The following is a 14602-nucleotide window of genomic DNA, read 5'->3' on the forward strand; positions in this document are numbered from 1 at the left end:
GGCAAACAATGCTAGCGAGAAAAGGAGTCCAAGATGGGTGGGAACTTTTAAAAAAGGAAATTCTCAAGGCACAATCACAAACAATTCCAACAAGAAGAAAAGGTGGAAGACAACAGAAGAAGCCAATGTGGCTTCACAAAAAGCTTAGGGATGACCTGAAAACAAAAAAGGGCACATATAGGAAGTGGAAAGAAGGCCAAGTAACAAAGGAAGAGTACAGGCAGGTAGCACAGAATTGCAGGGATGGCGTCAGGAAGGCTAAAGCGGAGAACGAGGTGAGGTTAGCGAGGGATGCTAAAAACAACAAAAAGGCTTTCTTCAGCTACGTGCATAGTAAAAGGCAGAGGAAAGAAATGGTTGTTCAGCTATTAAATAAGGATGGCAAAATGATAACAGATGACAAAGAAAGGGCAGAGGTGCTCAATTCCTACTTTGGCTCAGTCTTCTCCCAAAAGAGGGTCTATGACCCCCCTGGCAAAGGCGAAGTACAGGCTGAAGGGGCAGGATTGCAGCTTGAGATCGACAGGCATATGGTCAAGGAACACCTCATTACTTTGAATGAGTTCAAATCTCCAGGGCCAGATGAACTGCATCCTAGAGTAATAAAGGAACTGGCAGAAGAACTCTCAGAACTGCTGTCTATTCTCTTTGAGAAATCATGGAGGACCGGGGAAGTGCCAGATGACTGGAGGAGGGCTAACGTTGTCCCTATCTTCAAAAAGGGTAAAAAGGAGGAACCTGGGAACTACAGACCAGTCAGTCTGACATCAATCCCTGGGAAAATTCTGGAGCAGATAATAAAGCAATCCATCTGGAAGCACCTTGACAACAATGCCATGATTACTCGAAGCCAACATGGATTGTCAAAAACAAGTCCTGCCAGACAAATCTGATCTCATTTTTTGATCAAGTCACCTCCCTTGTAGACCGTGGGAATGCTGTAGACATCATATACCTCGACTTCAGCAAAGCTTTCGACAAAGTGCCCCATGATCTCCTGATGAGCAAACTAGCTCAAAGTGGGCTAGATGAAACAACGATCATGTGGATCCACAGTTGGCTACAGAATCGGACTCAAAGAGTGCTTCTCAATGGGACCTTCTCAAACTGGGGAGAGGTAACGAGTGGGGTACCGCAGGGCTCAGTCCTGGGCCCAGTGCTCTTCAACATTTTTATTAATGACTTGGAGGAGGAGGTGCAGGGAATGCTGATCAAATTTGCAGATGACACAAAATTGGGAGGGATAGCTAATACTTTGGAAACAGAAACAAAATTCAAAGTGATCTGGATAGACTGGAGTGCTGGGCAGAAAACAACAGAATGGCATTTAATAGGGACAAATGCCAAGTTCTGCACCTAGGAAAAAGAAACCAAATGCACAGTTACAAGATGGGGGATACGTGGCTCAACCACACTACGAGCGAGAAGGATCTTGGAATTGTCGTCGATCACAAGCTGAATATGAGCCAACAATGTGATGTGGCTGCAAAAAAGGCAAATGCTATTTTGGGCTGCATTAATAGAAGCATCGCTTCCAAATCCCGGGAAGTACTAGTTCCCCTCTACTCAGCACTGGTTAGGCCTCATCTGGAGTACTGTGTCCAGTTCTGGGCACCACACTTTAAGAAGGATGCAGACAAGCTGGAGAGGGTTCAAAGGAGGGCAACGAAGATGATCAGGGGACTGGAAACAAAGCCCTATGAAGAGAGACTGAAAGAACTGGGCATGTTTAGCCTTGAGAAGAGAAGACTGAGGGGAGATATGATAGCACTCTTCAAGTACTTGAAAGGTTGTCACAGAGAAGAAGGCCAGGATCTCTTCTTGATCATCCCAGAGTGCAGGACACGGAATAATGGGCTCAAGTTACAGGAAGCCAGATTCCGGCTGAACATCAGGAAAAACTTCCTGAGTGTCAGAGCAATACGGCAATGGAACCAATTACCTGGGGAGGTGGTGGGCTCTCCCACACTGGAGGCCTTCAAGACGAGGCTGGACAGCCATCTGTCAGGGATGCTCTGACTTGGATTCCTGCATTGAGCAGGGGGTTGGACTCGATGGCCTTGTAGGCCCCTTCCAACCCTACTATTCTATGATTCTATGATTCTATGATTCTAGTCAGCCGTGATAGGCTACGTAAATGTTTACGTAGCCTATCACGGCTGACTTTGAAAAAAAAAAGCGCATACTTTTTTTTACGTAAATCTTTACGTAGCCTATCACTTTTTTTTTTACTTGGAAATGACAGCGGCTGCAGCCGGTTGGAAGACCGGCCGCCGCTGAACCGCCGCCGAACCGCCGCCGGAGCTGCCGCCGCCGCTGCCAGGGACATTCGACCAAGGTAAGTCCCATCCCGGGGGGTGGGGCGGGGGGGCAGACCGTTTCTCCACCAATTTCGGGGGGCCGAATGCACTGGCATTCAGCCTCCCCGAGATTCATGGAGAAATTCTCTGACATCCCTACGTAGGAATGGAAATGTTCTAAGGATGATACAGAGGGGTTTTTGAATTTCCAATTCATCCCTTATTGGAAGGACCAGCAGGGTCCTCTGTCTGCAGTCCAGCCTTATATTACATCATCCTGTGGATACATTCATGGGGAGGGTAGGAAAACCTGAGCTCATCAAAGTTCTCCAAGTTCCACCTCGAAGCTTGTTCTGTCTTGTGTCAGTATCATATTTCAAGCTTCATTTTTTTTCTTCTTGCGTGAAAATCTGTGCATATTTTCATGTATATTTTTCCAAAGGTCCACATCAATTATGTGCATCTTTGACATGTACACCTTTTTCTCTCATTGACTTAAGTGTGTATTTGCACTTTTTATAAGAGTATGTGATTTTGAAATGCACGCATTTTGGTCTGCAAATGGCATTGTAAGCTTGGAAATGTATGGATTTTGACCACAGATTGTATCCGAGCCCATGTTTGGTCCAGAAGGTGTGAATTAGATAAATGCATTTTTTGAACTGGTAAAAAATGAGCTGAAATGAATTTCTCATACAGATCAGCACATCGATCAATAAATGGCTCTTCCCTCTCTCCCTATCCCTGGCTGGCACTGGTGGATTGGATGGTGGGCTTGAGTCAAGGTCCCCCTTATGACCTGGGCCCCCTGAGCAACTCCTTAAGGATCTCTTGCCTCCTTAAGAGTCCCGCTTTCCTTCTTTTACCTTCCCCTTTCCAGTAATGTGGGGTTTCATCTGTAGACATTGGGTGATTGAAACTCCAGACACAGGGTTTAACTGCAACAGTTTATTGGTAAATTAAATCAAGCAAATCACAACTAAAGATGCTTACACAATAGAGCTGAGTGATACAAAGGCCTTAAGAGAAAACAAAAGTTGCAAAATGCAAGTTCCTTTACCCTAGCTGTACTTAGACTTTTCCAGGCTGTTTCTTCCTGCTCATTCTTCAGGCTCTGGTCTCCCCGACTCTGCTCTTATTGTGTCTCTTGCTCTCTTTATATACCCTGCTCCCTCAAAAGTGGAAGTACTGCTTCAAACATGAAGAAATGAAACTTAACTGGGGAAATGAAAGGAAAACTTAACCAGGGAAATGAAACTACTCCTCTGAGGGATACCCTCTCCCTACAAGAACACCAGGCCTCTAACCTTGACTCCTCCACCCCATTTGCCTCTGTAGGCCCCAAACCTTCACAGCCTGATATTTGCCATTTGATTGGAGAATGAAAACCATGCATGCAGGGGTCTGAGAGGAAATCTTGTCTCCTCTGGGAGACATGTCTACATTTTTTTTCCTGTTTCATTGAACAGCTGAGGGTACACTGTGGTTATATACCTAGGGGGTGGTACCCAGATTTACAAAACAAAGAGAGAATATCAGAAAACATGGACTGCCCCGTACTGTCCAAGATAATTCTGGATCATCAGAGCATATCTTTAATACAGTTAACTGAGTGGTTATATCATTTATTATCAAACTACGTGGCAAGACTGATCACAAAGAGCATTTCAAGAAATAAATACAATAATGAGTGAAAGGCTCCTCTGAGCTCAACACACCCATGTGTGGAGAATGCTGCCACGTGCATCTAGGGATGTACAAAACTCACTTACCTTTTCCCAGAATCTTTCATGGTGGGGGGGGAGGCGATCTGGTCCTCCCCCCCAGAATCCTCAACGGCCAGCTCCGCTCTGCAGCCAGGCTGCAGAGCAGCCGGCCAGGGCCATCTGCAGCCGGATTTCCACCTGTGGACGGGCTGCTGCAGATGCAAATGGCGGCCGCTGTAGCGGCCGCCATTTGCGTCCAGCCAGGCAGCCGTTATAGGCTACGTAAGAATTTACGTGGCCTATCATGGCTAACCACCCCCCCAATAAACCCCCCAGCATATGCAAATGGCGGCGGCTACGGCGGCCACCATTTGCGTTCCTATTTTTTGCTGATTTATCTTACATAAATATTTACATAAGATAAAACAGCGGAAAAAAGGGGAACTCAAATAGCGTAGTGGGCGCTATTTGAGTTCCTTTATTTTTCGCTGTTCTAGCCTATGTGGGTAGGCTAGAATTATTTTGGGGAGGTTGGGGGGGTTGGGGGGTTTTTCACGGCTAACCCCCCAAAAAAAACTAGATGGTTTTTTTTGGGGGGGGTTAGCTGTGAATTCTTACGTAGCCTATCATGGCTGCAAGGATGGCAATGGCGGCAGCAGCAGCCCAGCCATGGCCAGCCAGGAAACCAGCTGCTGGAGCTGCTGCTGCTGCCGCTGGAGCCACCACCGCCACCACCGCTGCCACCGCTGCTGCCGCTGCCACCGCCGCATCCGCCGCATCCACCCCAGGTAAGTTCTGTCCTGGGGGGATTCTGCGGGGGGCGGGCAGGAAGCCATTCTGCCACAGATTCCAGGGGGGCGGATTCTAAAGAATCCGGCCTCACTGGAATCCGTGGCGGAATTCTCTGCCATCCCTACGTGCATCTCTGCTAGGGATGTACAAGTCACTTACCTTTTCGCAGCTTGGCTTCGCGGTGGGGGGGAGGAGCTTCGCTCTCCCCCCCGAAGTTCAGGCGAAGGGGGGGAGGCTTCCAGCCTTGCCCAGCTGAAATTCAGGCCGGGGAGAAGCGCCCCGTCTCCCCGGCCGCAAAACAAAAAGTAAAAAAAAAAAAAGGCCCCGTGATAGGCTACGTGACAATTTACGTATCACGGCTAGATTTCCAAAGTCAGCCGTGATAGGCTACGTAAATCATCACGTAGCCTATAAACGGGTGTGTGGTTTTTTTTTACTTTGGGGGGGGTTTGCAATGGCGGCGGCAGCAGCCGGTCAGGAGACCGGCCGCCGCCCCCACCTGCGCCGAACCGCCGCCGAACCGCCACCGGGACCCGCCGCCGGGCGGGACATTCGCCAAAGGTAAGTCTCGTCCCGGGGGGTGGCGGGGGGGTGGCGGAGAATTTCACCGCCGATTTCAGGGGGCCGAATGCGTTGGCGCTCGGCTCCCCGAAGATTCGGGGAGAAATTCTCTGCCATCCCTAATCTCTGCGTAAGTCACCGTTCTGGCCTCATCTCCTTCCAGTCAGCCTCTGCTGGAGATGGATACATCTGCCACATTGATGCACCAGGTGGGACTGGACTGGTCAATCACTCCCAATGCAGAGACATAAACGGAGACCATCCCTCAGAAGAGGTGGCCTAATGAGTTTCTGTATAAGTCACTGTTTTGTTCTTGCTGTCTTCCAGTCAGAAGAACAGGGACCTACAAAGACAAAGTAAGTCACAGGACATTGCAAATTGCCTTACACCATATTTAGGTGATGTGAACGTACAAGTCCAGTCTTGACTCACCTGCATTGGTTACCAGTTTGCTTCAGACTACGGATGTAAGAGCTCACCCTGGTTCGGGTTCTCCAGGCATTCACCAAAGCAGTGCCCCTGCTTGCAGCCCCCTGAACCTGCGCTCGAGCCACCCACGAGTTCGGTGAATTCCCCAGTGCTCAGCGCGAACCCATTCGGTGAGCACCGCCATTTTCGCGCCTTTGATTTCTGCGTAAAACAGGAAGTTAAAAAATGTGCATATTCAAATATATGCAGTTTGGAGCTGGGAAAGCTAAATAAGCGCAATATTTGAGGGATTGCAAGCGGGCATGAGCGGAGGACGGACAAGGACAGTGTCTCGGCGGGTGCAGTTCGAGGGTCACGGGCAGGGGTTGCTCAACAAATTCTCGAACCCTGAACTGCGCTCGTGACATCCCTACTTTAGACCCAATACAAAGTGCTGGTTTTAGCCTAAAAGCCCTGCATTGCTTGGGACCCCAGTATTTCAAGGACTGCCTTTGAAGGTTGCCTCACATATTAATTCCAGTAAAGTCTGTTTCAGCTGTCAAACATTTCAGGAAAGCTGGATGATAGGCATGCCACGATGGCTTATTCGCCACTTCGGAAATGCATTATTCACTCTGCTCCATTGTCTCCAACAGCATGCAGAATGTAGGACACTGGTGGAACACACTTATTCACAGCCCAGCAACTTTATTAATAGCTTGTACATGCCTTAATTTCTCATTCAGAGAGAGTTCCTGCAATGCTGGAGCAATTTCAGCTCTGTTCCCTATGAACAAAACACTTCCTGGTAGTATTCCAGTATTTATATCACAGCACAATTTGCCCTCTCTGGTTTCCACTGCATATTCCACTTCCTTTCCAAGCTGAGCAACACTTCAGTGACTTAGGCTCCCTCTATTGGGGTGGGGAAGGATGGAGGCTCCACCACAAAACACAGCAGAATAGCTTCCATGATGGAGTTACAGTTCAACACATCTGGAAGGCACCGGGCTTCCCCAAGGCTGGAATAATATTTTGTCTCTCACTGATAAATGAAGCACATAACATTGTCTTCAACAGAGGCCTGAAAAACCCCTGGACACAAACAAATTAAGGATTCAATCCTATGCATGGTTAGGCAGAAAAAAAGCCCCATACAGCTGCCTGGGAAATGCAGAGAGTTGTAGGGCTTTTCTTTGAGCATGCATAGGATTGCACCCTAAATCTCAAATACCTAGAATGTTTCCACATACACTCCAGCTTGAAAATATAACATTCCCCAGCTTTTGGCCTCTATCGCTGATAAATCACTACCCCTATTATCTTTTTTCAAGCCAACATGGATTTGTCTAGAACAAGTCCTGCCAGACTAATCTGGTCTCATTTTTTGATCAAGTAACCTCCCTTGTGGACCATGGGAATGCTGTAGACGTAATATACCTCGACTTCAGCAAAGCTTTCAACAAAGTGCCCCATAATATCCTGATGAGCAAACTAGCTCAAAGTGGGCTAGATGGAACAACGATCCAGTGGATCCACAGTTGGCTACAGAATCGGACTCAAAGAGTGCTTATCAATGGAACCTTCTCAAACTGGGGAGAGGTAATGAGTGGGGTACCGCAGGGCTCAGTCCTGGGCCCACTACTCTTCAACATTGTTATGAATGACTTGGAGGAGGAGGTGCAGGGAATGCTGATCAAATTTGCAGATGACACAAAATTGGGCAGGATAGTGAATACTTTGGAAGACAGAAACAGAATTCAAAGTGATCTTGATAGGCTGGAGCGCTGGGCAGAAAACAACAGAATGACATTTAATAGGGATAAATGCCAAGTTCTGCACCTAGGAAGAAGAAACCAAATGCACAGTTACAAGATGGGGGATACTTGGCTCAACAATACTACAAGCGAGAAGGATCTTGGAATTGTTGTCGATCACAAGCTGAATATGAGCCAACAATGTGATGTGGCTGCAAAAAAGGCAAATGCTCTTTTGGGCTGCATTAATAGAAGCCTAGCTTCCAAATCCCGGGAAGTACTAATTCCCCTCTACTCAGCACTAGGGATGTACGAAAGGGACTTACCTTGTCCTGCAGCTTTTTTCGCGGTGGGGGGGAGGCGCTTCGCTTCTCCCCCCAAAGTTCATGCGAGGGGGGGAGGCTTCCCGCCTCGTCCAGCCGAAATTCAGGCTGGGGAGAGGCGCCCCGTCTCCCTGGCCGCGAACTTCAAAAGAAAAGTAAAAAAAAAAAGCCCCGTGATAGGCTGCGTAACGATTTACGTAGCCTATCACGGCTAGATCTGCAAAGTCAGCTGTGATAGGCTATGTTAATCGTCACGTAGCCTATCACGGGTGACTTAAAAAAAAAAAAGAGTGCGTACGCTAATGGCGGCCCCCATAGGGAGCCGCCATTCGCGTTCCTTATTTGGTCCCTGTAGTCTACGTAAAGATTTACGTAGACTACGGCGAAAATAAGGGCAACGTTGCCCTTATTGCGCCCAGAACTGGACACACTACTCCAGATGAGGCCTGACCAGTGCTGAGTAGGGATGGGGGAGAATTTCTCCCCGAAACTTTGGGGGGGCCGAGTGCCAATGCATTCGGTCCTCTGAAGGTTCGGGGAGAAATTCTCCCCCACCCCCCGCCCCTGACGAAGACCTGCCGAACTGCCGCCGGGACCCGCTGCCGGGAGCGACATTCGTAAAAGGTAAGTCCCATCCCGGCGGGGGGGCAGGGGGCGGGGGGGAGAATTTCTCCCCGAACCTTCGGAGGACCGAATGCATTGGCACTTGGCCCCCCGAAGTTTCGGGGAGAAATTCTCCCCCATCCCTACCAGCACTAGTCAGGCCTCATCTGGAGTAGTGTGTCCAGTTCTGGGCACCACACTTCAAGAATGATGCAGACACACTGGAGAGGGTTCAGAGGAGGGCAACAAAGATGATCAGGGGACTGGAAACAAAGCCCTATGAAGAGAGACTGAAAGAACTGGGCATGTTTAGCCTTGAGAAGAGAAGACTGAGGGGAGACATGATAGTGCTCTCCAAGTCCTTGAAAGGTTGTCCCAGAGAGGAAGGCCAGGATCTCTTCTCCATCACCCCAGAGTGCAGGACACGGAATAATGGGCTGAAGTGACAGGAAGCCAGATTCCGGCTGAACATCAGGAAAAACTTCCTGCCTGTCAGCGCAGTAAGACAATAGAACCCATGACCTAGGGAGGCAGTGGGCTCTCCCACACTGGAGGCATTGAAGATGGGGCCGGACAGCCACCTGTCAGGGATGCTCTGACTTGGATTCCTGCACTGAGCAGGGGGTTGGACTCGATGGCCTTGTAGGCCCCTTCCAAGCCTACTATTATGTGATTCTATGATTCTATGATCTCTCTCTCCCTCCCTCTCTCTCCCTCCCTCTCTCTCTCTCTATATATATCCTTTTGAGGATCCCTTATTAAACTGTGCCACGCTGTGTTACTGGAACTGCTATTTTCCAGGTTTCAGCTCCCAATCCCAACCCTATGGATGGGGGAGAAATTCACTCAGTTTGCATTTTTAATAGGCATTATTATATTTATACCCCACTGTTGTTGTTTTTCTGTCAAGGAGCCCATGGTGGTGTACATGATCCTCGGTCTCTCCAATTTATTTTACCATGTGAAGTACATTTGGCTGAGCACCAGTGACTGGTCACCCAGTGAGATTCATGGTCAAGTGGGGACTTAAACCTGGGTCTCTCCAGTCGCAGTCCAGCACTCTAACCACTATACCACACTACTGATGCAAACTTATCTAAATTTGCACTTTCGAGCCAATACACGAATGGTAACTGAGTTATCCTTTGAAATCTCAAAATTCAGGGCAAACCTAACTTCAAATTGTTAAAATGAGAAACTGAGAGAAACCAACATTTATAGTTTCGTTTGTTCCTGCTCACTCCACAGTAGGAATGTATGATGCTGAGAATTCTTGTTCCATTTCAGCCTGATGGGATTCCATAGTGTTTCTATTCTTGTAAGTGGTAGTGGACTGTAGTGGATTTTCCCCCCAATTCTGGAAATATTTTGAGCATCTTTTTTTCAGATCCTGCCATCTTGGGTCCCACCAAAATTAGATTTTTGTTTTGTTTGTGTTTCTTGAAATTTGCACTTTTTTAAAAAAATCCCTAGTCTTTCACAAGTGCACAAGACCACAGACTCAGCTGTCCAATATGTGCAGTCTTGCATTGTCAATATCCTTGTATCATTCAGGCAGCTGTCAACAGGAGGAAACTGACAAAGTGAGACTGCATATAGGCTAATTTGCATACAGTTGCAGAGGTCCAGGGGAAAAATAATATTAAGACAAAGGAGGAACCCTTTTACGCAATTTCAGAAGCACAGAAAAAAGCGGGGAAATAGGAATGATGTGAGTTTACTTCCCATTTGTGCAAATTTAAAGGTTTCCCAGTAAACAGAGGGGACATTTGTGCAACAGGAGTACCTACTCTGAGAAGGAGCCAGTAAGGTGGGGAGCCAATAAGTCCCCTTTCCTGACTTGCTAGAGATTTGGGGAACTGTTAAAAGGGAGGGGAACACTCACAACTGTCAGTTCAACACATAATAGCAAGAGGATTGCATTATCCAGTGGGTGATCATAGAATCATAGTATCATAGAATAGTAGGGTTGGAAGGGGCCTACAAGGCCATGAAGTACTCCAGATCATATGAAGTGCTAGTTTCCCTCTAGTCAGCACTGGTTCGGCCTCATTTGGAGTACTGTGTCCAGTCCAGTTCTGGGCACTGCACTTGAAGAAGGATGGAGACAAGCTGGAGAGGGTTCAGAGGAGGGCAACGAAGATGATCAGGGGAGTGGAAACAAAGCCCTACGAAGAAAGACTGAAGGAGCTGGGCATGTTTAGCCTTGAGAAGAAAAGACTGAGGGGAGATAGGAGAGCTCTCTTCAAGTCCTTGAAAGGTTGTCACAGAGAAGAAGGCCAGGATCTCTTCTTGGTCATCCCAGAGTGCAGGACACGGAATCATGGGCTCAAGTTACAGGAAGCTGATATTGCAAAATGTGTGTCCTCTTTCCCACAACCGTTATCAGGCTGCTGTCATGCCCCCACTGTGGGGACCCTCCTCAGAGCAAGAGCTGGAGCTCCCAAAAACTGAGGGCACCCAGATCAGTCGCTGTCACCCGGAGGGATACACAGATCGTGTAAAATCTGTTCCAGCTGTGTTTCATGGGTTGTCAGGTGCTTTTTGTTCCATCAACTGCCCATCAACAGAATTAGATTTTTTTTTAGTTTCCAAGTTTGCACAAATTGGCATGTGCAACAATGTGCACATCCCCACAAATGTGCAAATCCCACCAATATATGTATTTTCACACTTTAGCCTGTGGAGGAAATGTGCATTTTTGGCCATTTTTAATTTTTTGGTGTATTTTTCTGTGACAAAATTTGTGTGAAATTCCCCAAACTTAGAAAAATGGTCCGCAAGTCTGTGGAATCCACCCGACAGTGGGAAAGCTGGTCCGCTGCAGAATCTCCAAGTCAAATTCAGAAAAATACGAACTAATTACCAGACCAGGAGAAGCCTGGGCCCTTGGGGGAGCTGGATGTAGGTCCATCCCTGTCAAGGGGAGGGGGCTCTGCCTCTGAGGTGGAGGCTGAGCAACCCCCTGGCCCCTAGGAGCATCGTCGCCTCAAGTGACAGGCCAGCAGGCCTCCCATGAGAAAGAGTGCTTGCTTGCAAAGAAGGACTCCTCGGGAGAAAGTGACTCCTCATGAGTAGGGCTCTGACTGTAGAGCTCTAATGTACTGCAGCTGAGTCCTGGGCGGGGCTCAGCAGGCTTTACGCTTTAGTATTAAAAACCTTCAGTGTCTACTTGGACAGTGCTAGAAACAATGTCTTTACTAGCTCTTACCATCATGTATCTGGGTTTCCTGACCCTGCCTTGAGATTGCATCTTTGTGCTACTGTCCTTGGACTCCTGCCTGAGTCTGCTTTTAGGACAGTGTATTGTACCTGACTGTTTATCTGTTTTGACCTTGGCTGCTCTTCAGTCCCCTCTTTTGGATTGCTCCCTCTTGGCTGATAAAACTGTGCTGTTGACCACTGCCTGCTGGTTGACTTGCTTCTCAGTTGCCCCTTAGTTTAACCTCCGCCTGATCCAGCTATAGCAGGACAGTTGCAGCCATTCCATTCTTCTGATGGTAGAAGAAGGAGTGATGGGACAACACGGCCTGGTCCATCAAGTCTGCTGAGACACAAGCTTCATATAGCTCCTCTTCTCTCTCAACTATCATTTATCAGCAGCTATTTCACTTGACTGCAGTGGAGGGTGGGATGAGACCAGCCAAACCAGTGTCTGTCTCACCGATGAGCACAATTTGGTCCGCATGTGGATGTGAACTTGCCCACTTTGCATGTTCTGAATCTAAACACAAACTGAAGTTCAGTTTGCTGCTGACATCAAGTGCACACAGAAAGTGTGTATATTGGCCATGATGAACAAAAGTGTGCATTATTGAATGGGGAGGAATGCATACATTGGCAAAATAATGTGCACACGGTATGTACGTTTGAGGGAAACGCATTCAAAAATGGCGATACAAGGAAAGTAGCTTGAAAATGCATGGATATGTTTGTGCAGACTAAAAAGAGAAATTCACAATCCAATGCAGAATTGGGACAGAAGAAATATTGCATTGAAAAAAAAATGCAAACTTGAGCTAAATGGGGCCATTTCTAGAGAAAAATGCATTGATGAAGTGCTACAAAAAGCTGTCCTCCTGTTACCATACATATAACCTACTCAAGTCAAGTGTTCCTTGGTGTGTGGTTTTACTGTAGCGTATGCACACTCCTGCAAGTTAGTAAAGCACCACACACAAAGAATCTTGAGCCAGCATGTAAGTATTGTGGATTTTTATCCATGGACACAGATACCTTAAAAATGTCGTAATGAAAACGATGCCATAAAGGAATGAACGCTGTGGGTGAAATGGACACAGATGGTGTCTCCTCTTCTCACTCAGCTATCATTTATCAGCAGCTATTCCACTTGACTGCAGTGGAGGGTGGGATGAGACCAGACAGCAGGGTCTGACCCACCAGATCTGTTTGGGTCTTCCTCTCCTTGAGCTGTTTCCATTCCAGTTGGTCATTAGAAGAGCTTCAGTATCACTTTCAGGACCGATGGCTGTGGTTGCTCGTTTTCCTGTTCCCGTACCACCACCTTTTCCTTTTGTGTCATGTCTTTTACATAGGGATGGTGGAGAAATCCTCCATGGACTCCAATGAGGCTGGATTCTTTAGAATCAACCCCCCTGGAGTCTGCGGCGGAATGGACTGCTCCCCCCTGCCATCCTGTGAAGGCTGGTTGGGACAGACCCTACCTGGCAGTGGCTGGTCCGGGTCCGTCATCTTCGTTCTGCAGCCATCCACTGCTGGCCTGCAGATGCAAATGGTGTCCGGCGTAGCGGACGCCATTTATGTCCCTGCCGTTGACCATGATAGGCTACATAAATATTTACGTAGCCTATCATGGCAAGGGCAGGGACGCAAATGGTGTCTGCTATGCCGGATGCCATTTGCATGGCAGCGGCCAGAAGTCTGGCTGTGGATGGGCCCGGCTGGTGGCTCTGCGGACTAGCCACAGAGCCAGCCAGGGAGGATTCTGGGGAGAGAGACGGATCGCCTCCCCCCCGCGGACCCCTTCAGCAGATGGGTAAGTAGCTTTCGTACACCCCTAGTTTTACATTGTAAGCCTGCCAGCAGGGACTGTCTTGTCTGTTACTGACCTGATGGAAACAGCCACAGGAGCCTTTTTAGTTGAAGAACTAGGTCAAAATATTCTAAATAAATAAACTGACCCTACATCCCCCTGACTGCAAAGTGGAATCTCTGTGTTCAGAGGAACCATGTCAGTCTGTTTTCAGAAGCAGTATAAACACACCAAAGGCTGGTGGGGGAAGTAGGGCAGGTCTGCCCCCTTTATGCCCTGCTGTTAAGATTTTTATATATGCAGGTAGCCTGTTGCTGTCACATGATGATGGACTAGACGGACATTCAACCCGGCAAGAATCGTATTCTGTTCACCAGCTGTTTGTATGATCTAACACCATTGTTAGATCATTGTTAGATCAGTGTGGCGTAGTGGCTAGAGTGTTGGACTGGGAACCCAGAGATCCCCACTCAGCCATGGAAGCTCACTGGGTGACTTTGGGCCAGTCACAGACTCTCAGCCCAACCTACCTCACAGCGTTGTTGTTGTGAGGATAAAATGGAGAGGAGGAGGATAATGTAAGCCGCCTTGGGTTCCTTGCAAGAGGAAAAAAGGCGGGGTATAAATGCAATAAACAAACAAACAAACTAGGACTCTGGGTTGAAAAATGGCACCCTTTGCATTGACAGAATCCCTAAAATCCTTGAATGTTTTGCCACAGGAATATTGGGACTGATGCCAATTGGCAATGAAGATGTCTCTGCTTCCTTAATGCTAGAGCCTTGCTAATGTTCTCCATCTGTTTCTACACACACACACACACACACACACACACAATCGTTCTGGGCAGGGCTACCTCTGTTGCTCTGAGAATTGACCATCTCGACTGTTGTGTTCAAATACACCAGTCTGTTTACTGTATCCCACTCTCTCTGACGGTGCTGTAATAGGCTTCAGTAGGAAACGCCATCCATTACTGCCAGAAATGCAATGGGGAGATGATATGACACTAATTGCCACACCCTGGAGGTCCCTGCAGCTGTAATATCATGCACTCCCCCTGGCAGTGTAAAAGCAAAAGGGAAGCTTGATAATTAAGCTATGCTTCTGTTTCATTAAGGACACGAAGATGCGTTCG

This window comes from Heloderma suspectum, chromosome 15 (genome assembly GCF_057233095.1).
Source record: "Heloderma suspectum isolate Gila_16-S chromosome 15, 16-S_ref, whole genome shotgun sequence".
Taxonomy (NCBI): Eukaryota; Metazoa; Chordata; class Lepidosauria; order Squamata; family Helodermatidae; genus Heloderma; species Heloderma suspectum.